The following is a 21,962-nucleotide window of genomic DNA, read 5'->3' as shown; positions in this document are numbered from 1 at the left end:
CAAGTAATAATTACCTACTCAGGAATGATGAGGAATTTCTAATGGTTATAACTATCAGGTTCACTTACCACATGGCAAGCTTAAAATGGAAGCATTCTTTAATGGGAAAATAACGTCTTAATTTACTCTCTTAAAATTTTTAAAATAAATTAATAAGTGCAATGTTTTCATGTCTACAGTTTTACTTATTATTTTCCTAAGGATAATAGTTTTTAATTTATCCTCCCAAGAATTAAAATATTATAATATTAATACATTACAAATAATTATAAAATATAAATTAAACTACTGGCAAAACAGTATACTCTTTTTCTGTTTCCACAGAAGCCTTCCTTCTATAAGACATACCTTACATTTCCTGATAAAAGTTTTTATTTAACCTTTTCAACCTTTGGTGTCCTTTTCCCCAAAATCTTGAGTTTAACTCACTTTATATTTTGTGGCTTGTCTAACTGAGGAGACCTCCTACTCTGAAATGGGTCACACTACCCAGAAAAAAAAAATAGTTTTTTGGTGTCAGTCTGGAAGGAACAAAGAGGTCAGCTTCTACTATTTAGATGGTGATTGCAGCCATGAAATTAAAAGACGCTTACTCCTTGGAAGGAAAGTTATGACCAAACTAGATAGCATATTCAAAAGCAGAGATATTGCTTTGCCAACAAAGGTCCATCTAGTCAAGGCTACGGTTTTTCCAGTGGTCATGTATGGATGTGAAAGTTGGACTGTGAAGAAAGCTGAGTGTCGAAGAATTGATGCTTTTAAACTGTGGTGTTGGAGAAGACTCGTGAGACTACCTTGAACTGAAAGGAGATCCAACCAGTCCATTCTGAAGGAGATCAGCCCTGGGTGTTCTTTGGAAGGACTGATGCTAAAGCTGAAACTCCAATACTTTGGCCACCTCATGTGAAGAGTTGACTCACTGGAAAAGACTCTGATGCTGGGAGGGACTGGGGGCAGGAGGAGAAGGGGATGACAGAGGATGAGATGGCTGGATAGCATTACCAACTCGATGGACACAAGTCTGGGTGAACTCCAGGAGTTGGTGATGGACAGGGAGGCCTGGCGTGCTGCAATTCATGGGGTCGCAAAGAGTCAGACATGACTGAGCAACTGAACTGAACTGAAAGAGAAAGAAATTGTCACCATCTTTCTTGCCAGTTAATTCATTTGTTACCTATTCATTCAACCCAATATTTACTAAGTATCTATTTTAGACAGGCACTACTAGCTTGGGAACTAGCCAGGGAATGTCAACACACACAGTGAAAATTACTGTACAATACAAGACAAAACACCAGAAGTTTATGTGTGGCTCTCTAGCTTAGGGAAAGCACTAGACCTTCACAATACTGTTACAATTAAGTAATTTTTGTCCACTTAATAGATTCTACTCCTCCTAAGATTTCATGGTTTCTCTTACCAGGGAACTTCTGAATTATATGTCTGTCAAAGATAAGAATTGATTTCAGAAACTCCTTGGAAAGCTTCTATAAATAACCCCTCATATGGTTTTTAGAGCATCTACTGTTACCCTATCATTTTTATTGGAAAAAATGCATAGATCCTCAGCAATCATTGGTTGAATGTTAATGATTTTTACTGTTCTCAGAGAATAGTTTCAAGCATGTACCTATGCTTAAGGCATCTATTGAATGAATCTAGCAACATCCCCTATACATCTCTTACACAACTAACTCAACCAGACTTGTTTGAAACCAGGTTTCTCGGTGTGGGTGCCGTGGAACCTGAAAGATACTAATCATGAGAAGAGTTAATCTACCTCATGAATCAATCAGAAGCCTGAACTCAGAGTCTTGCCCTTTGTGTTAGACTTCCTCCTCCTGCACCACCTCTATCCCTTGAATTTCCCGTCAGGAAGAACTTTGAACCTTCTCTCAGTGATGTGGCGCCTCCCTGCCTGTCCAGTAACAGATTCATCTTTAATATTTTTCAGCTTTGGTCTTTATATGTTGATTTTGACATATAAAAGATATACAATGTGTATTTTTCTAATGTAAAAATTATAATGTTTACCACATGTGAGACACTTTTCTTAGAACCTTGCAAGTCTGAACTCATTTAAGTAGCAATTTGTAGTTTTTCTAAAGTGAGGACTGGAATCACAGATACTTTTAAGATGCATCATTTAAATCAGTGAATGAGCCTGCCTGATTGCCCAGTATTTCTGTCTTACCATCTAGCACCTCATTACTGTTCAGCCTTGTTTTTCACTTGTTTTTAACAGTAACTGTCATGAAGAGTTATGAAGAAAATGACTCAAAAAAAGAAGGCCAAATGCTAACTAAGGCTGTTGACAGAAATAAAAAGGAAGGAAGTAATTTGGGAAAATAATGTTTCTGGATCAGACATGTAACATGAAAGAATTCACAAAACCCTCTACACAGAACAAAAGAAAACCATTTTAGAGAGAAACCATTTCATCTCCCAGCCAATACAGTAGCTGCATACCATGGAGAAGAAAGGTCAATGAAAGTTGAATTCATTTCCTTGGTGTTAGGAGGCTATGTACCAGAAAGAACTATCAGTGCAAAAGTAACTAGGGAGTAAGTCAGAAGTCAGAATAAAGTCAGAACAAATATTCCCACAATATATAAAATTGAGGATTCACAAAGGTCTCCAAATATCGTTGTAAAAGTCATGAGTCTACTACACAGTTTAGGATGATTGCCTATGACGTGGTTTTTGTTATTCACTGTGAACTTTTGAGTTTTTATTTTATATTGGAGTATCATTGATTAATAAAGCTGTGTTAGTTTCAGGTGTACTGCAAAGGTGATTCAGTTATACATATAAATGTATCTAATCTTTTTCAAGTTCTTTTCCCATTTAGGTTATTACAGAGTATTGAGCAGAGCTCCCTGTGCTACAGAGTAGTTCTTTGTTGTTGTCGATTCCAAATTCCCAATTTATACCTCCCCCCATACCTTTTCCCTTTGGTAACTGTAAGTTTGCCTTTGAAGTCTGTGAGTCTGTTTCTGTTTAATAAGTAAATTCATTTGTATCATTTTTAAAAATTCTGCATATAAGTATTATCAAGTGATATTTGTCTTTCTCTGACTTACTTTACTTAGTATAATAATCTCTAGATCCATCCATGTTGTTACAAATGGCATTATTTCCTTCTTGTAATGGTGCAGTAATATTCCATTGCATTTATATACCATATTCTTTTATTCTTTTTTATTTGAGTATATTAAAAGCAGTATTTATTGCTTTATACTGCTGTGTCAGTTACTGCTATACAGCAAAGTGAATCAGCCATGCATATGACATATATTCCCTCTTTTTTGGATTTCATTCCTATTTAGATCACCACAGAGCACTGAGTAGAGTTCCCTGTGCTAGACGGTAGGTTCACATTACTTATGTATTTATATATAGTGTGTTCAACTCAGTTTAGTTGCTTAGTCATGTCCGACTCTTTTCGACCCCATGAATTGCAGCATGCCAGGCCTCCCTGTCCATCACCAACTCCCAGAGTTCACTCAAACTCACGTCCATCGAATCGGTGATGCCATCCAGCCATCTCATCCTCTGTTGTCCCCTTCTCCTCCTGCCCCCAATCCCTCCCAGCATCAGAGTCTTTTCCAATGAGCCAACCCTTTGCATGAGGTGGCCAAAGTATTGGAGTTTCAGCTTAAGCATCATTCCTTCCAAAGAACACCCAGGACTGATCTCCTTTAGAATGGACTGGTTGGATCTCCTTGCAGTTCAAGGGAGTCTCAAGAGTCTTCTCCAATACCACAGTTCAAAAGGATCAATTCTTCGGTGCTCAGATTTCTTCACAGTTATTTGTATATAATATATATTGGAAGATATATATCTCCCAATTCATCTCACCCCTCCTTCCACCTTGTCATCTGTTCTCTATGTCTGTGTGTCTATTTCTGCTTTGCAAATAAGATCATCTATACCATTTTTCTAGATTCCACATATATGTGGTAATATGTGAATATTTCTCTTTCTGATTTCACTCTGCATGGCAGTCTCTAGGTCCATCTACACCATTGCAAATGACACAATTTCATTCCTTTCATAGCTAATACTCCATTGTATGTATGTACTATATGTCTTTTATTCATTCCTCTGTTGATGGACAGTTAGGTTGCTTCCATATCCCAGCTATTGGAAACAGTGCTGCAGTGAACATTGAGGTGCATGTGTCTTTCTGACGGTTTTCTCTGGTATATGCTCAGGAGTGGGATTGGTGGGTCATGTGATATCTGTTTTCAGTTTTTCAAGGAACCTCCATATTCCTGTCCATAGTAGATGTATCAATTTACATTCCCATCAACAGTGTAAGAGAGTTCCCTTTTCTCCACACATTTTTCAGCATTTATTTCTCATGGATTTTTTTATGATAACCATGGCTCCCCAGGTGGCAATACTGGTAAAGAACAGCCTGCCAATGCAGGAGACATAAGAGATGCAGGTTTGGTCTCTGGGTCGGGAAGATAACTTGGAGGAGGGCATGTCAACCCACTCTGGTATTCTTACCTGGAGAATTACATGGACAGAGGAGCCTGATGGGCCCCAATCCATAGGGTTGCATAGAGTCAGACATGACTGAAGTCAGACATGAGGACATGACTTAGCATTCTGACCAGTGTGAGGTGATACCTCATTGTAGTTTTTATTTATATTTCTCTAATAATTAGTGAAGTAAGCATCTTTTCATGTGTCTCATAGCCATATGTATGTCTTCTTTGGAGAAATATCTATTTAGGTCTTCTGCCCACTTTTTGATTGGGTTGTTTTTTGATTTTGAGCTGCATGAGCTGTTTTTATCATTTGTATGCATATATAATTTATATATTTTTTATATATGTTTATAATTTATATACACATTTATCCATTCATCCATTGATGAATATTTGGGTTGCTTTCACCTTTTGATTATTATGCATAGTGCTGCTATGAGTACTGGTGTACAAGTAGCTGTCTCCGCCTTCAATTCTTCAGTGTATACGCCCATAAGTGGAGTTGCTAGATCAATGGTAATAGTACCTTTAACTCTTTGAGGAAACTCCATATTTCAACAGAAATATTTTCATAGAACTAATGCAGTTGGTATAATGGTAGTAAAGCTTAATTTTAAATAATACATGCCCCCACTATTGATTTTAGTAAACTAATTAAAAATCACATCCACCCTTTAATAGTCCTTATTTGCTGGTGCAGATATCTTGCAAACTTCTATTCTTTCTAGACCAGGATGTCTATGGCCATGAGTGTTCTCTGTCTCTCTGTGAGCTGTCCAATGATTTTCCCTGGTGATTCATAGCTTCTTGTTCTTAATTATTAACTCTTGGTTTGATAGCAGAAACTTAAAAGCTGAAGAATTATCTACTGTGAAACACGTTCATCAGAATTTAGGTTCATATTTTCTTTTGCCTGTAGTTCTTGCTTATTTTCTTATACAAGTCAGAAATAAATTACAGTTATGATCATGGTCTATTAACTTTTGATAGTTTATTTTACAATGTTTTCTGTCCACATTTGTAAGGAAATAACTTACTTAAATGATTGGGGATCTTTTTTCCTCCTTTGATTGCAGCCCTGTCAGTGGTAGTTTCGGTGGGTTTGTTGAGTGTCTTAATGTCAGAATACAGCTGTTACCCATCACAAAGACTTTTAAGAAGCCTTTTAAGTCAAAAGCTCAAATATTCAAATATCCACTAAAGTTAATACATTTATGAAAATAGTTTTTTTATCTCAAAGTTTGTATAAGAATCAAGTGTCAGACAAGCTGTTTTGTGTCTCTTGTTAACAGCAAAACTGTAGTTTAATTAAAAATGTCATTGATGAATTATGCAGGAAAAGAAAGGAATTAAAATAAAATTCGTGAAACATTTTCCCTAACCTATTTCATTTATGCATTACACTGCTGGCCCAGTAATGAACCAGATTTCTGTAATAATATTTACTTCACCCTGAAAATATGTGTAGCATCACATGTTGTGATAGTATAATCAAATTATATATAATATTCTTATTCTGGGGCTGTGATGTATATTGCTCTAAATTTGAAATCTGCTTACCTTTCTTTGCTTCAGAGTCTTAAATCAATTCAGATCTATAAGTGTGTAGCTTCATTTATTCTGAACCAAATATAATTTCCTTTTCAGGGTTGTAGTGTCTTTAAGAGGCTCATTAATAAAATCCAAATGAGGTATCTTGGGACTTAGGAGAATACTCATGTCATTTTTATGAGTTAAGTACAAATAGTTATATACATATAAGATTTCCTATCAAACACACAATAGCAAAATGTTCCTGACAAAGTCAGAACATTCTAAAATAGCTGAAAATTTTCTAATGCCTTTGAAAAACACCAAAGCAATTATGCTGGTATCTTTTGAACCAAAAATTCTATTTTCTCATTGTGACTGAGTTTGGCTGACATACCTTTAAAACAAAGTGGAACTCCTCACTGGATTTGTAGCCCAGGTGGCCTTACGACTTTAACTTTGAGGCACAAATACCCTACTTCTAGAACTGTGTAAATACACAAATAACCATTCCATGCCAATTTACAAAATGAAAGGACTAGTGGAAGAAATATATAGGTAAATTAATAGGAATCCATGACTGAAGAATTGATGCTTTTGAACTGTGGTGTTGGAGAAGACTCTTCAGAGTCCCTTGGACTGCAAGGAGATCCAACCAGTCCATTCTGAAGGAGATCAGCCCTGGGATTTCTTTGGAAGGAATGATGCTAAAGCTGAAACTCCAGTACTTTGGCCACCTCATGTGAAGAGTTGACTCATTGGAAAAGACTCTGATGCTGGGAGGGATTGGGGGCAGGAGGAGAAGGGGACGAGAGAGGATGAGATGGCTGCATGGCATCACTGACTTGACGGACGTGAGTTTGAGTGAAATCTGGGAATTGTGATGGATAGGGAGGCCTGGCGTGCTGCGATTCATGGGGTCGCAAAGAGTCAGACATGACTGAGCGACTGAACTGAACTGAATGGCTAAAACTAAATATGGACAGATAATCATTGTATTTAATAAGAGCGCAATGTAAACCCAACAACAATAAAATTTTACCTATTAGTTTGCATCAAATGTAGGACCAGTGATCTGGAAGCATAAGAAAGGCATCAAAATTTTGGAGGCTGTTAAAATCATCAAAGGTCAAAATGCTTTTTCTAAATTTAGCAACAAATCCATCCTCCAACTCGGCTCATACATGGCCTTATGCCAACAGCTTACAGTTTATTACTGGGATCTGTAGTACTGATAGAAATAATCACAGAATCATTGATCTGCAAGGAAGCTCAAGAAATTATCTGTTCTGCTCCCCAAACAGGAAGACACCTAACCCATTTAAGACAAAGTATCAACCTGCTAGTTTTAGAGTTCTTCAGGAGAATTGCTGCTGCAGCTCTTTCTGTTCAAAGGTGATCTAACACATTTATCTGTTTTGCTTTGTGGCCCCTGAGTTCAGAACATAAACTACAATTATGTTTAATTAAACCAGCTTAAAAGTTTTGCTTTCTGCAATTTCTCTTTATCTAATCCTCAAAACTGCTGAGCTGATTTTAATATTAAAAAAAAAAAAAGACTTATTCCTAGGCTGTAACCCTGCATGACGAATTCCAGCCCAGAGCAACATTTTATGATCCAGTGTCAAGTTCTTGAAAAATGAAAACTGAGAGGAAAGAGAGGTTTAACTATAACATGGATACACTTTGGACTAGATGTTAGCCACCTGAATAAGGTGTATGTGTTTAATCATAAAAACTTACTGTTATTTTCCTTTTCTGGTTTGAGCATGTAAAACCTGTTATTTTCATAATCGGGACCAAATGTATTTTGTACTCTGAAATTGAACCAGAACTCAAAAGGGGGATGAATGAACATTACCCATGCAAGTAATAGGTTTGAGACAAGGTTTAATTGAAAAGGAAAATCCCACCACCTATTCACTTTTAAAGCATGAATTGCATTCAACACACAAATCCTTCATTATTCATACAGGGAAATATGTGCTTAATGATTAAGTCTCTAAGGATTTGCTTGACAGAATAATCTAAATTTCTTCTTTTAAAAAGAGGCAAATGAAATGTAGTTTTTAATTCTTTAAAGGACAAGTCACAAAACATGTAAAAATATAACACAGGCTCTTAGTTTTTAAAAGTGTATCTATAATTTGCCTATCCATTGGTTTGTTCATCTGGATATCAGTAACATACAGACTTGATCTAATAATGGCTAATTATGCAGTTGTTTATCAGCTCATTTGAAACATTTTGAGATTCAGTCTAGCTCAGCAAATTACTGTGCTTAAGGCAGTTCTATATTCTAGAAAATTATAATATCCCCAGAAGGCAAAGAATTAATAAAAATCCTCTTTTGTAAAAGATTATCATTGCAGAGCAAATGGAGCAGATCTTCTCTATCCTACTGCATTTAATATTCTCATTTTTCCCTGAAACTTTGATGGAGAGGCAATGAGAATATCTCTGTTTTATTAACTTATTAAGAGGCACATTTATAGAACTCATGCACCATATTGATTTCTAAAGCCACAGTGCTGCTAAGAGCCAATAATCACATAAGAGCAGAATGATTCAGTTTATCCCAGAATGTTTCTGAAACTTGGTAGAGCCCAAATTTTCACCCAATTCAGAAAGCCTGGTTATTTAACATCAGTACAGTCCATGGGGTTGCAAAGAGTCGGACACAACTGAGCGACTGAACTGAAGCCTCAATTTATTCATGTATAAAATAGAGGTAATAAGAAAAGACAACCTCTGAATGTTATGACAAATAAATGAGACAGTGCATGCAATGCACCTAATACAATGCCTGTAGTAAATAATGTTAGTTTTGGTTATTATTATGATGAGTATTATCATTATCTCTTATGGTTTAGGAATCAAAGATATATGCATTTAATTAGCCATTTGCCTAATATTTATATTTTTCCAATAGAAATATCTTCATATCAGCTGGAAGTTTAACATGAACTTTCTGCTCCAGCACTTTGTGACCCAGAACTGCCTCAACAAGCTAACATCAACCCAGCCAGAATAGGTGAGCTACTATTACACAAGATAAATTATCTAGGCTGTAGTTGGGAATCATTCCAACTTCATAGCAGCTGGGCTTGACAACATAGTATTTTAAAAAGCACTTGATGCTGCCTCAATTGAACTATCCCAAAGAGTTTTGAACTTTTTCATCATGACTCAGATTTTTTTGTAGATTTTGCCACCTTCATTTCCTCCATATGGGATCATTGTATCATATTTTAAGAAGAAAAAAATCTTTAAAAAGAACTATTCAGTTACCTTAGCTAGAACATATGAGACTCTTTGCTTTATAGCATTATTTGCACAGAATACATGTACTGCCTTTTCATCTATTTTGTCAACCAGGACTACTTTTAGACTACCAGTAAAATTCAGTGTGCTATCTTTAGTTTATAAATATGGTTGAAGCCAACATATATGTGTGTGTGTGTATATATATATATATAGTTTAAAACAACCAACATCTCCATTTGTATACTTCAAGAACTAAGTTAATAAGTGTTCCCTTAAAACCAGAAATCAACCCTAAAGGTAAACTTTGGAACTGATGATGACCCAGTTTCCCAATTCCTGGCTTCCAGATGTCTCTGCTTCTCTTTGTTCAAGAAAACAATTCGTGATGCAGGGCATTTCAACTTGGTGGAAATGGACACATTACTGATTTATTTTTTGCCCTAATATGTGAAAAGCAGACTATCCAAACATCAGGAATGAACTGCAGGCATTAGCTGCTCTTCTCATTGTTCAGTTGCTAAGTTGTGTCTAGCCCTTTGCAACCCCGTAGACCGCAGCACTCCAGGCTTCCCTGTCCTCCGCTATCTCCCAGAGTTTGCTCAAGTTCATGTCCATTGAGTCGGTGATGCCATCTAACCATCTTATCCTTTGTTACCCCCTTCTGCTTATGCCTTCAATGTTTCCCAGCATCAGGGTCTTTTCCAATGAGTTGGCTCTTTGCATCAGGTGGCCAAAGCATTGAAGCGTCAGTTTTAGCATCAGTCCTTCCAGTAAACATTCAGGGTTGATTTCCTTTAGGATTGACTGGTTGGATCTCCTTGCTGTCCAAGGGACTCTCAAGAGTCTTCTCTAGCAACACAATTTGAAGGCATCAATTCTTTGGTGCATAGCCTTTTTCATGGTCCAACTCTCACATCTGTCCATGACTACTAGAAAAACCACAGCTGTAACTAAACAGACCTTTGTTAGCAAAGTGATGTTTCTGTTTTTTAATACACTGTCTAGGTTTGTCATAGCTGCTCTTCACTTCACTCTGTACCTAGTGTTTGACTTCTTATTTTAAAGTGAAAGTGTTTGTTAGTTGTTCAGTCGTGTCTGACTCTTTGCAACCCTATGGACTGTAGCCTCTGTCCGTGAAATTCTCCAGGCAAGAATACTGGAGTGGGTTGCCATCCCTTTTTCCAGGGGATCTTCCCAACCCTGGGATTGAACCTGGGTTTCCTGAACTGTAGGCAGATTCTTTACTGTCTGAGCCAATATCCTCGCATAATGGCATTTAGGGTATGGTTGTAAGTAAAATATTTACACTGAAAAAATATGTATGTGTTAGAAAACAAAATTCAACCCAGTAAATTTGAAGATACAATTGGCTTTATTCAAAGATTCATGAATCAGGCAGCCTCCCATCTAAGCAATTTTTATTAAATTTAAAAAACACCTAGTAATAGCCTCTTTTCCTTAATTATTCCTCAAATTTTCCTAAGGAAGATAGAATCCATTACACGGGCTACATATGTAGAAAAGAAAAAACGAGACCAAACAAATTAAAAATCCATGTAGGGCGCACCCCATGTTCACTGCAGCCCTATTCACATAGCCAGAATGTGGAAGCAACCTAAATATCCATTGACAGTGGAATGGATAAAGGAGATGTGGTGCATATACATATAATGGAATACTATTCAGCTATTAAAAAGAACAAATAATGCAATTTGCAGCAACATGAATGGACCTAGGGATTGTCATACTGAGTGAAGTCAGACAAAGAAAGACATATATGATATCACTTATATGTGGAATCTTAAAAAAATAGTACAAATTAAGTTATTCATAAAACAGAGTCACAGATGTAGAAAACAAACATGGTTACCAGGGGAGAAAGAAGGTGGGAGGGATAAATCAGGAGACTGGAACTGTCATATAAACACTACTCTATATAAAGTAGATAACTATATATAAAATAGATAAATAAGGACCTACTGTAGAGCACAAGGAACTCTACTCATTATCCTGTAATGACCTATATGGGAAAAGAATCTAAAAATGAACAGATATATATATATATATATATAACAGATTCACTTTGCTGTATGCCTGAAACTAACACAACATTGTAAATCAACGATACCCCAATAAAAATTATAAAATAAAGCTAACTTAAAAAAGATTGGATATATGTATATGTATAACTGATTCACTTTGCTATACATCTTAAACTTACACAACATTGTAAGCCAACTATACTTAGCAAAAAGTTTTTAAAAGAAAAAAATCCATGCAGGGTACAGAAGCTAACAGCTTTAAAAGAAGACTTTCTAGAAAGCAGTGACTCTGGAGTGCATGTTTACTCTGTAGACTAATGAGACTTGGGCATTCTGAAGGAGAATGTTTTGAGCCCTTTCCATTACTAGAAACTGTTAAAATGGGTTATTGTCACTCTGCTTAATATAGAGGTGGTTTAGGAAAAAGCTAGCCTGGAGAGGGCAAAGTGTCTTTCACCAGAGGCTTCCAGAATCCCAATCAAACCCTTTAGCATGGGGTCATGAAAGCACCACCTTTTCATCACTACCATCACAGCTGTGGTTGTGTTGCTGTTATTGTTTAATCTCTCTGTGTTCAGCCTGCAATAATCACCATAATTCACCCTAATGTTATGTGATTAGCAGTCTCAGTTGTGGTGAAAATTAAACACCACTCACATAGCACTTGTGACCTTTCACCCCTCGTGGAATGGGTCAGGGCTGCAATGGCTGAGAGACAAAATGCAGAAACTCACATGGTGCTGCCTGCACTCTCTCACGCTGGGGCATCAATGGAAATTTCATCTTCCAACCATATGTGTTGATCCCTCAGCAGCCATACTATGAAAGTTCAATTCTTCCACTTAATTTATTCTTATCCTGTGAAGATTGCAAAAGAATTTTGTAAAGTATTGCTGCAGTGCCTTAATACAGAGGCAAAGTGTCATTTTTAATAGCCAGAAATTCAATTTCATTCACACCATCATCTACAGATTAACTGAATATTGGACGTATTAAGAAGTTTGGCAAATTAGAAGCTTCTTGGTCTTACGCTGAAGCCAGTACAGACAAGTCCACTGAAAAACAACTGGCAAGAATGTACAAATAACTATCATCCTTTTCTATAAGGAATACATTTCCTTACATGCTAGAGTTCTAAGTTTCATAGAACACCGTTAATAGTAAACACTATAGGAATCTGTTATTAATTTACAGACTTTTCAGATTATAGCAATGATTAGAATTTGAAAATTATTTCCTGACAACTAATTATGGCAGGGTGAAAAAGTGGTAAATTTTTAAATATATGAATGTTTAGGCATTTATAGAATGTTGCTATTTATCATGCCTATACTTTTAACCAGATTTGACAATATGTGGCATGATGAGTTTAATTTTCTACAGCACAGTACAAACTCTGCATTTTTCCTAATTATAGCTTCCTACATGTCAGCTCAAATAGGAATAGACTCACTTGGTTCAGCTCAATTTCCACAGCCTGACAGGCACGGATATCAAAATTAATTCTAGAATGAAACTTCATAAAAGAAAATCCTATTTGACAAAAGAACTACTGAGCTTGAATCACAGTTGCATTTGCATTGTGAAGTCCCATTTTTATTTTTACTGTATATAAAATAATGCCAAAGGAGAGACTGAATACCCAGAGAGAGTTCATTTGAGGCATCCTGAGAGTATCTGCCACGTGCAAGTAAAGCAGAAGCCTTTTTTATGACATCTTCAGAACTTGACGATTGAATTACAGTTTTAGTAATCATCCGTTCCCCTTCTCCAGTGTCACTTCTTTTGTAATATAGTGCATAGAAAAGACTTATGGTTCCAGTTTTATCAGCCTGCAATAAAAATATAACAACTGTTGTATTAAATTATTTAAGTTGTAAACCATTGTGAAAAAGAAAAAGTTTTATCGACAGGCAGGCTGAAAAACTGATTATAATGGAGAGCCAAATGTATTGTGCTGATTATTCCCAATTTTTTCCCTAGTTTAGCATATTGTAAATCTTCAAGATATCTTTCAAAAAAGGTCTGGGTATGTAGGGTTCTTTCATTTGTTGCTTATTTAGAACTGGACATGGCAAGAGACAAACAAAACCTGTATAGTTCCAGGTATCAGTTTATTTTAGTAGAGTTGTGAATGCAAATGGAGTAAGGTATTTGCATATAATAGAGATACTTAAGGTTATGCAATGGAACAACAAGGTTAATATAGAATATATTAAGGTTAATATAGAGGTATATCTCTCAAGATAATATAGACAGACATTATATGGATATGGAAATCACTCAGTTGTGTCCGACTCTTTGCGACCCCATATTCTGTAGCCTACCAGGCTCCTCCATCCACAGGATTTTCCAGGCAAGAGTACTGGAATGGGTTGCCATTTCCTTCTCCAGAGGATCTTCCCAACCCAGGGTTCGAACCCAGGTCTCCCGCATTGTAGGCAGACGCATTACCGTCTGAGTCACCAGGGAAGCCCAGACAAACATTAAGTATCAATAAAAAATGATAACTGAAAGAAATTTAAATGTAAAATGAATGCATTTCTCCAGAGTGATACAGACCCAAGAGACTGTCAAGTCTTTTCAGAATTTTTTTTTCTTATATTGATTTTACAGTCACTCAGTACTGCTACTTTCTATCAAATTATAGTATTCTGATGCTGTGTACAAAAGTTACTAGGCTAAGAACTTTTCTCACTCCAGTGTTCCTCCATTCCTCTAATAGGTATTTCTGTCTGTTGTTCAAGGGCTAAGTCATGTCCAACTCTTTGTGACCCCATGAATTGCAGCACACCAGGCTTCTCCATCCTTCACTATCTCCCAGAGTTTACTCAAACTCATGTCCATTGAGTTGATGATACCATTGAACCATCTCATCTTCTGTCACCCTCTTCTCCTCATGCTCTCAATCTTTCCCAGCATCAGGATTTTTTCCAAAGAGTTGGTTCTTCACATCAGGTGGCCAAAGTATTACAGCTTCAGCTCCAGCATCAGTCCTTCCAATGAATATTCAGGGTTGATTTCCTTTAGGATTGACAGGTTTGATCTCCGTGCAGTCCAAGAATCTTCTCCAGCACCACAATATGAAAGCATTAATTCTTCTGTGCTCAGCCTTTATTATGATCCAACTCTCACATCTGTACATGACTACTGGCAAAGTCATAGCTTTGACTATACAGACCTCTGTGGGTAAACTGATGTCTCTGCTTTTAATGTGCTTACTGTCTAGGTTTGTCATAGCTTTTCTTCCAAGGAGCAAGCGTCTTTTAATTTTGTGGCTGCTGTTATCATCTGCAGTGATTTTGGAGCCCAAGAAAATAAAATCTGTCACTGATTCCACTTTTTCCCCACCTGTTTGCCATGAAGTGATGAGACCAGATGCCATGATCTTATTTTTCTGAATGTTGAGTTTTAAACTAGCTGTTTCTTTTTTTAATTAACTCATTTTAATTGGATAAATCACTTTACAATATTGTAATGGCTTTTGCCATACATTACCATGAATCAGCCACAGGTATACATGTGTCCCCCCAGAGTGAACACCCCTCCCATCTCCCTCGCTACCCTATCCCTCTGGGCTGTCCCAGCGCACCGGCTTTGGATGCCCTGCTTTATGTATTGAACTTGCACTGGTCATCTATTTTATATATGGTAATATACATGTTTCAATGCTATTCTCTCAAATCATCCCACCTTTGCCATGTCCCACTGAGTCCAAAAATCTGTTCTTTACATCTGTGTCTCCTTTGCGGCCCTGCATGTAGGATCATCGCCACTATCTTTCTAAATTCCATACATGTGCCTTAATATACAGTATTTGTCTTTCTCTTTCTGACTTATTTCACTCTGTGTAACAGACTCCAGGTTGAGACTATACTATATAAAGCTACAGTCATCAAGACAGTATGGTACTGGCACAAAGACAGAAATATAGATCAATGGAACAAAATAGAAAGTCCAGAGATAAATCCATGCACCTATGGATTCCTTATCTTTGAAAAAGGAGGCAAAAATATACAACGGAGGAAAGACAATCTCTTCAACAAGTGGTGCTGGGAAAACTAATCAACTATGTGTAAAAGAATGAAACTAGAACATTTTCTAATAACATTCACAAAAATAAACTCAAAGTGGATTAAAGGCCTAAATGGAAGACCAGAAACTATAAAACTCTTAGAGGAAAACATAGGCAGAACACTCTCTGACATAAATCACAGCAAGATCTTCTATGACCCACCTCCTCAGTTCAGTTCAGTTCAGTCACTCAGTCGTGTCCGACTCTTTGCGACCCCATGAATCGCAGCACGCCAGGCCTCCCTGTCCATCACCAACTCCTGGAGTTCACTCAGACTCACGTCCATCAAGTCAGTGATGCCATCTAGCCATCTCATCCTCTGTCGTCCCCTTCTCCTCCTGCCCCCAATCCCTCCCAGCATCAGAGTCTTTTCCAATGAGTCAACTCTTCACAGGCAGAGTACATCATGAGAAACGCTGGACTGGAAGAAACACAAGCCAGAATCAAGATTGCTAGGAGAAATATCAATAACCTCAGATATGCAGCTGACACCACCCTTATGGCAGAAAGTGAAGAGGAACTCAAAAGCCCCTTGATGAAAGTGAAAGTGGAGTGAAAAAGTTGGTTTAAAGCTCAACATTCAGAAAACGAAGATCACGGCATCCAGTCCCATCACTTCATGGGAAATAGATGGGGAAACAGTGGAAACAGTGTCAGACTTTATTTTTTGGGGCTCCAAAATCACTGCAGATGGTGACTGCAGCCATGAAATTAAAAGACACTTACTCCTTGGATGAAAAGTTATGACCAACCTAGATAGCATATTGAAAAGCAGAGACAAAAAAAAGAAAAACAGAGACATTACTTTGCCAACAAAGGTCCATCTAGTCAAGACTATGGTTTTTCCAGTGGTCATGTATGGATATGAGAGTTGGACTGTAAAGAAAGCTGAGCGCCGAAGAATTGATGCTTTTGAACTGTGGTGTTAAAGACTCTTGAGAGTCCCTTGGACTGCAAGGGGATCCAACCAGTCCATTCTGAAGGAGATCAGACCCACCACCTAGAGTAATGCAAATAAAAACAAAAATAAACAAATGGGACCAAATTAAACATACAAGCTTTTGCACAATGAAGGAAACTAAACCAGTTTTTTCATTCTTCTCTTTCATCCTCATCTTTAGTTCCTCTCTGCTTTCTGCCATTAGAGTGATATCATCTGCATACCTGAGGTTGTTGATTTCTCCTGGCAATTTTGATTCCAGCTTGTGATTCATCCAGCCCGGCATTTCACATTATGTACTCTGCATATAAGTTAAATAAACAGGGTGACAATATACAGCCTTGATATACTCCTTTCCCAATTTGGAACCAGACCATTGTTCCATGTCTGGTTCTAACTATTGCTTCTTGACCTGCATACAGGTTTCTCAGGAGACAGGTAAGGTGGCCCGGTATTCCCAACTCTTGAAGAATTTTCCACAGTTTGTTGTGATTCACACAGTCAAAGGCTTTAGCATAGTCAATGAAGAAGAAGTAGATTTTTTTTTCTGGCATTTGCTTGCTTTTTCTATGATACAATGGATGTTGGCAATTTGATCTCTAGTTCCTCTGCCTTTTCTAAATCCAGCTTGTACATCTAGAAGTTCTTGGTTCATATACTGTTGAAGGCTAGCTTGAAGAATTTTGAGCATTAGCTTGCCAGAAAGTGAAATGAGCACAATTGTATGGTAGTTTGAATATTCTTTGGCATTGCTTTTCTTTGGGCTGGAATGAAAACTGACTCTTTCCAGCCCTGTGGCCACTGCCTAGTTTTCCAAGTTTGCTGGCATATTGAATGCAGCACTCTCACAGCATCATCTTTTGGATTTGAGACAGCTCAGCTGGAATTCCATCACCTCCAGTAGCTTTGTTCATAGTGATGCTTCCTAAGGCCCACTTGACTTCACATTCCAGGATGTCTGACTCCAGGTGAGTGATCACATCATCATGGTTATCTAGTTCATTAAGACCTTTTTTGTATAGTTCTTCCATGTATTCTTGCCACCTCTTCTTAATGTCCCTGACATTTCTGTCCTTTATTGTGCCCATCTTTGCATGAAATGTTCCCTTGGTATTTCCAATTTTCTTGAAGAGATCTCTAGTCTTTCCCATTCTTTTGCTTTCCTCTATTTTTTTGCACTGATCACTGAGGAAGGCCTACTTATCTCTCCTTGCTATTCTCTGGAACTCTACATTCAGGTGGGTGTATCTTTCCCTTTATCCTTTCCCTTTCGCTTCTCTTCTTTTCTCAGCTATTTGTAAACTGTTAATTTGTCTGTCTGTCTAGTACCATATCTCCTCCAGAACTTTCTGTCCATAAGGTGCCTCCTTTCCCTTGCACCTATAGGCCACACCTAGGGATCCTGGAGCATTTTCTGGTTTGGTCAGAATGTTGACATTTAACACTTTTGCTCTCCCACACTCCACTCCCTTTCTGCCTCCACAATTGCTGGATATTGAAACAGCTCAAATCAGTCACTCATACCTACCCTCCCCCTCACACACACACAAACACACACAGACGCCTCCTAGCCACCTGGAAGAAAAAAGGGATCCCCTTGACTAAATAATCAGACATTTCTTTAAAGGAAATTAGAATATGGAAGCCCTATATTTCCACCGAGTAAATCAAATCATACAGAGGATTCACAAAAACTATGGGTTAATGGATCCTTTAGTCTTGTGCACAACAGTAATCCTGGCTCTCTTACCTGCTACCACAGATGTTTTCTCTAATCTAGACTCAACAACAAACTGGCCATATTCTCACTTTGATGGTGATTATAATAATGCAATTTCTATGTGCCAGGCCCTTTACATTAACTTATTCAACCCTTATACCATACCCATGAAATATGTATTATTCTGATTCTACAGATATTTAAGACATTTAAGTCTTGCTCAAAGTGGCATAGCTAAAAAGGGTCAGAATTATGATTCAGATTAAGCACATGGCATCCACATGCTTACCAAGTATACTACATTAATACAGAGTGATTCAATCTCTAAGTCATCATCACAAAAAGGAAAGAGTAGGATTAAAAAGAAGTGTGTTAGAGTGAAATGGTTTTATAAAGAAATTAAATTAATGTAAGCATTTAAAAAAAAAAAAGAAAAAAAAATAAAAATAAAAAGAAGTGTGGAAGACCTGGTGTTCCTCTCTGGCTTCTCCTCTTCACTCCTTTGTCATACATTTGCTGAGTACAGGTAATGTGCCAGTCTATCCTTGGTCTGAGAGTATAAAGAATAACATATGGTTACTGCCCTCATTATCCATTGAGAAGGAAAACCAGGTAGACAGCTGTAGTTCAGTATGATGTTGTAATTGAAAAACATAAACAAGACATTATGGGAAGACTGGGAAGAAAATAAAGCCCAAGGAATTCAATGCTTTTACTAAACTTATTGACAGTCTATCTCCAGGAAAAGAGTAGGTTTTCTAAGGGAGAATCCAGACTAGCTCCATTCTAAACTAAGTTTTATGAAAAGTAACTGTCTGCTTGCTCTCCCTACACTAAAAAGGAAAAATACTAGCTAGGTCAACTCCATTCATTTACTTGAAATCAGAAATCACTTACTTCCTTCTTCCTTCCTCACCTACAGTTTTATGAGGCAGGACTCAGATCAATTTGGACAATTTCAATCAGCAGTCTGGAACTGGCCACTTCCCTGACATCTAGACTCCCTAAAGGTACATTGCTTTGTTTAATTAGATCCTCCTACACCTTCCCTTCCAGTTCCACAGCAATGAGACTTGAAATTAAGTAAGCAAAGACACATGGATAACTGGTCTTTACTATTGATTCCTATTATTGAGACATTCTACCAAGCTGGTTTTATTATATATACATGGCCCAGGAGTAGTGAACCATACTGTTTCTTCCATACTTCCAGAAAGCACTAGATACTTCCTATTATTTATATTATTAAAAACCATGAACTTGAATTCAGAGTGCAGCAGTCAGTAGAGGTACCAGTCATTATGTTTAGCTTCCTAAATAGATAGCAGAGTTTCATTGTTGTTGTTCAGTCACTAAGTCATGTCTGACTCTTTGCGACCCCATTAACTGCAGCATGCCAAGTTTCCCTGTCCTTCACAATCCCCCAGAGTTTGCTTAAACTCATGTCCATTGAGTCAGTGATGCCATCCAACCATCTCATTCTCTGTTGCCCCCTTCTTCTCCTGCCTTCAATCTTTCCCAGGATCAGGGTTTTTTCCAGTGAGTCGGCTCTTCACATTAGGTAGCCAAAGAATTTCATAGGAGAGCCAGAAATTGAAAACACCTTAGAAAAGCCAAGCCACAAAACTTCACAAACAATCCAGGAGAGCTAAAATCTCTTTTCTTTTCTCCTGAGTAACCCAGGTTCCTTTCTCTCTTACCTAAGAATAGCTAGTATCTTTGTAATAAAAGTCTATTCATTTTTCAATCAAGTCAAGAAACAAACAGTGTTTAGACCCTGACAACAAAATCTATGGTATTACAACTAGAAAGGTCTAGAAAACAAGGTTACCTGACATACCTTGAATAAAGAAGGCTATTAGGAGCTTCAGCCAGAACATGGGATGAAGGAAAGAGCATCTTCAGATGTTTGACCTACTGTGATGAGATCAGCTAACCAAAGACCAGGCCTGTGTGCTACCCAGCAGATCACTATGGATGCCCAGGTTGGGGTTAAAAAGTTCCTAAAGACAAATGTGTTGGAGAAGACTCTTGAGAGTCCCTTGGACTGCAAGGAGATCCAACCAGTCCATTCTGAAGGAGATCAGCCCTGGGATTTCTTTGGAAGGAATGATGCTAAAGCTGAAACTCCAGTACTTTGGCTACCTCATGCGAAGAGTTGACTCATTGGAAAAGACTCAGATGCTGGGAGGGATTGGAGGCAGGAGGAGAAGGGGATGACAGAGGATGAGATGGCTGGATGGCATCACTGACTCGATGGACGTGAGTCTGAGTGTACTCCAGGAGTTGGTGATGGACAGGGAGGCTTGGCGTGCTGTGATTCATGGGGTCGCAAAGAGTCGGACACGACTGAGCGACTGAACTGAACTGAACTGAAAGACAAATGAAGAATAACCACCTGACCCAAGAACTGCTAAGAATAATATTTATTCAGGGAATCTATCTATCTGCAGGACCTGGACCTGGAGTTTTCATTTAATGAGAAAAGATAAGAACACTATAACCTGCACTTCAGAAAAGACCTGAAAGGCAAACAAAGAAAGGAGACACACACATATAATCTCAAGAAAAGAAACATTTCTACAAAGGAAAGAATATATGATAGTTTGAGGCAACCAATCAGAGATCAGCTGGTTTCATTTGCAGGAAAATGTCCTACAGAAATAAATATTCGGTAACTAGATACAGTAAGCCTTGAAGATAGAAACCACTTTTGTTTACCATAGGAGATTATAAATGTGAACATATCTATGAATAATAACTAGCACTACTGATAATGCAATAATCTCTTACCTTTACATATAACTCAGACAATAAGTGATAACGTCTTTGAATACAAGGGACAATGAATTTGTGTGAGGGACTTAGTTGAAAGTACTGGTTTGTTTCACACCAGCTGTCAAATAGGCCTCTCAAAACTCCTTTAAGTATTGGAAACAGTGACCTGGGGATGAAAGGCCTGTAGCCCAGGAACTGATCCCTTGAGCCACCCAGATCTCGTCACTGACAATACTGATTAATCCATGCTGACAAACCAGATTTGAATCAATAGAAATTATCTGTAACAAGAAACTAATTGTGTATTTAGTAAGTTCAGGGAAATTTTGGGTGGCTTTAAATTTATAGGGAAAAGATTCTATTGACTTTTGGAATCAAAATTCATACCACCTTAAGGCAATACTGCCTTGGGTTGTAATAACTTATGGTGTTCTATTTTCTCTCTTGAGTAACGTATGGTCTGAAGGCATGTAATCTGTTTACTCGTAGACTATGAAAATTCTGTAATTGTTATTTATGGGGACTTAAGATCTATGTACATAATGAGAAAAGCACAGAACATGTACCTCTTATACTACTTTCATACAAAACATCCCTGTTTAAATGAACCAGCAAATCACAGCCAATTTCAAGCCACTTTACAATCTCAGTTCAAATTATGCAGTGGCTTAGAATAGTAAAAAGATGTCCCTAAAGTTGCATCATCTTTAGGAGACAGGAGACCTCAGGTGTTAGAGAGCTGCTGAGAGGCAAAGTGGATGAACCAATGAACCAGTGCTGAATTTATATTGTACTTTTCACACAGGAAGATTATCTAGGCCTCCAGTACACCTACACGTGAATCCATGTGTGACATCTAACTCTTCACTTAATTTCCTTATGGACCATTTTTCTGGAAAGGAAGATGGAAAATTTCAGCCAGCCACAAATGGACTGAGACCCTCCAATCTCATTTCACATCGAGCAGGTGTCCCAGACAGGGATTGAAACTGAGCTACAAAGGTGAAAAAAAGAGAGAGAAAATACTAATAGAGCTAAACAAATGGCCCTTCATAGGAGCTACAGCATCAGCTTAAACTAGGTTTGTCTTAGTATCTAGAGTAAAGCC

At 37.6% G+C, this 21,962-nt stretch overlaps 1 long non-coding RNA gene across 2 annotated transcripts in view; it reads right to left on the bottom strand.

The window, feature by feature from the left end:
* LOC113900057 overlaps nucleotides 1–21,962 on the bottom strand; it is a 136,440-nt gene that overhangs the window by 11,970 nt on the left and 102,508 nt on the right. Inside the window, exon 3 of one of the 2 annotated variants that reach the window (XR_003513055.1) lies at nucleotides 12,076–12,199. The exons of the other annotated variant lie outside the window; for it this stretch is intronic. This is a non-coding gene — a long non-coding RNA (uncharacterized LOC113900057). The remainder of the gene's footprint in view (nucleotides 1–12,075; nucleotides 12,200–21,962) is intronic. 2 annotated transcript variants of the gene reach the window in all.

This window comes from Bos indicus x Bos taurus, chromosome 10 (genome assembly GCF_003369695.1).
Source record: "Bos indicus x Bos taurus breed Angus x Brahman F1 hybrid chromosome 10, Bos_hybrid_MaternalHap_v2.0, whole genome shotgun sequence".
Classification (NCBI taxonomy): domain Eukaryota; kingdom Metazoa; phylum Chordata; class Mammalia; order Artiodactyla; family Bovidae; genus Bos; species Bos indicus x Bos taurus.
This window is presented reverse-complemented; position numbering and strand designations above follow the sequence as displayed.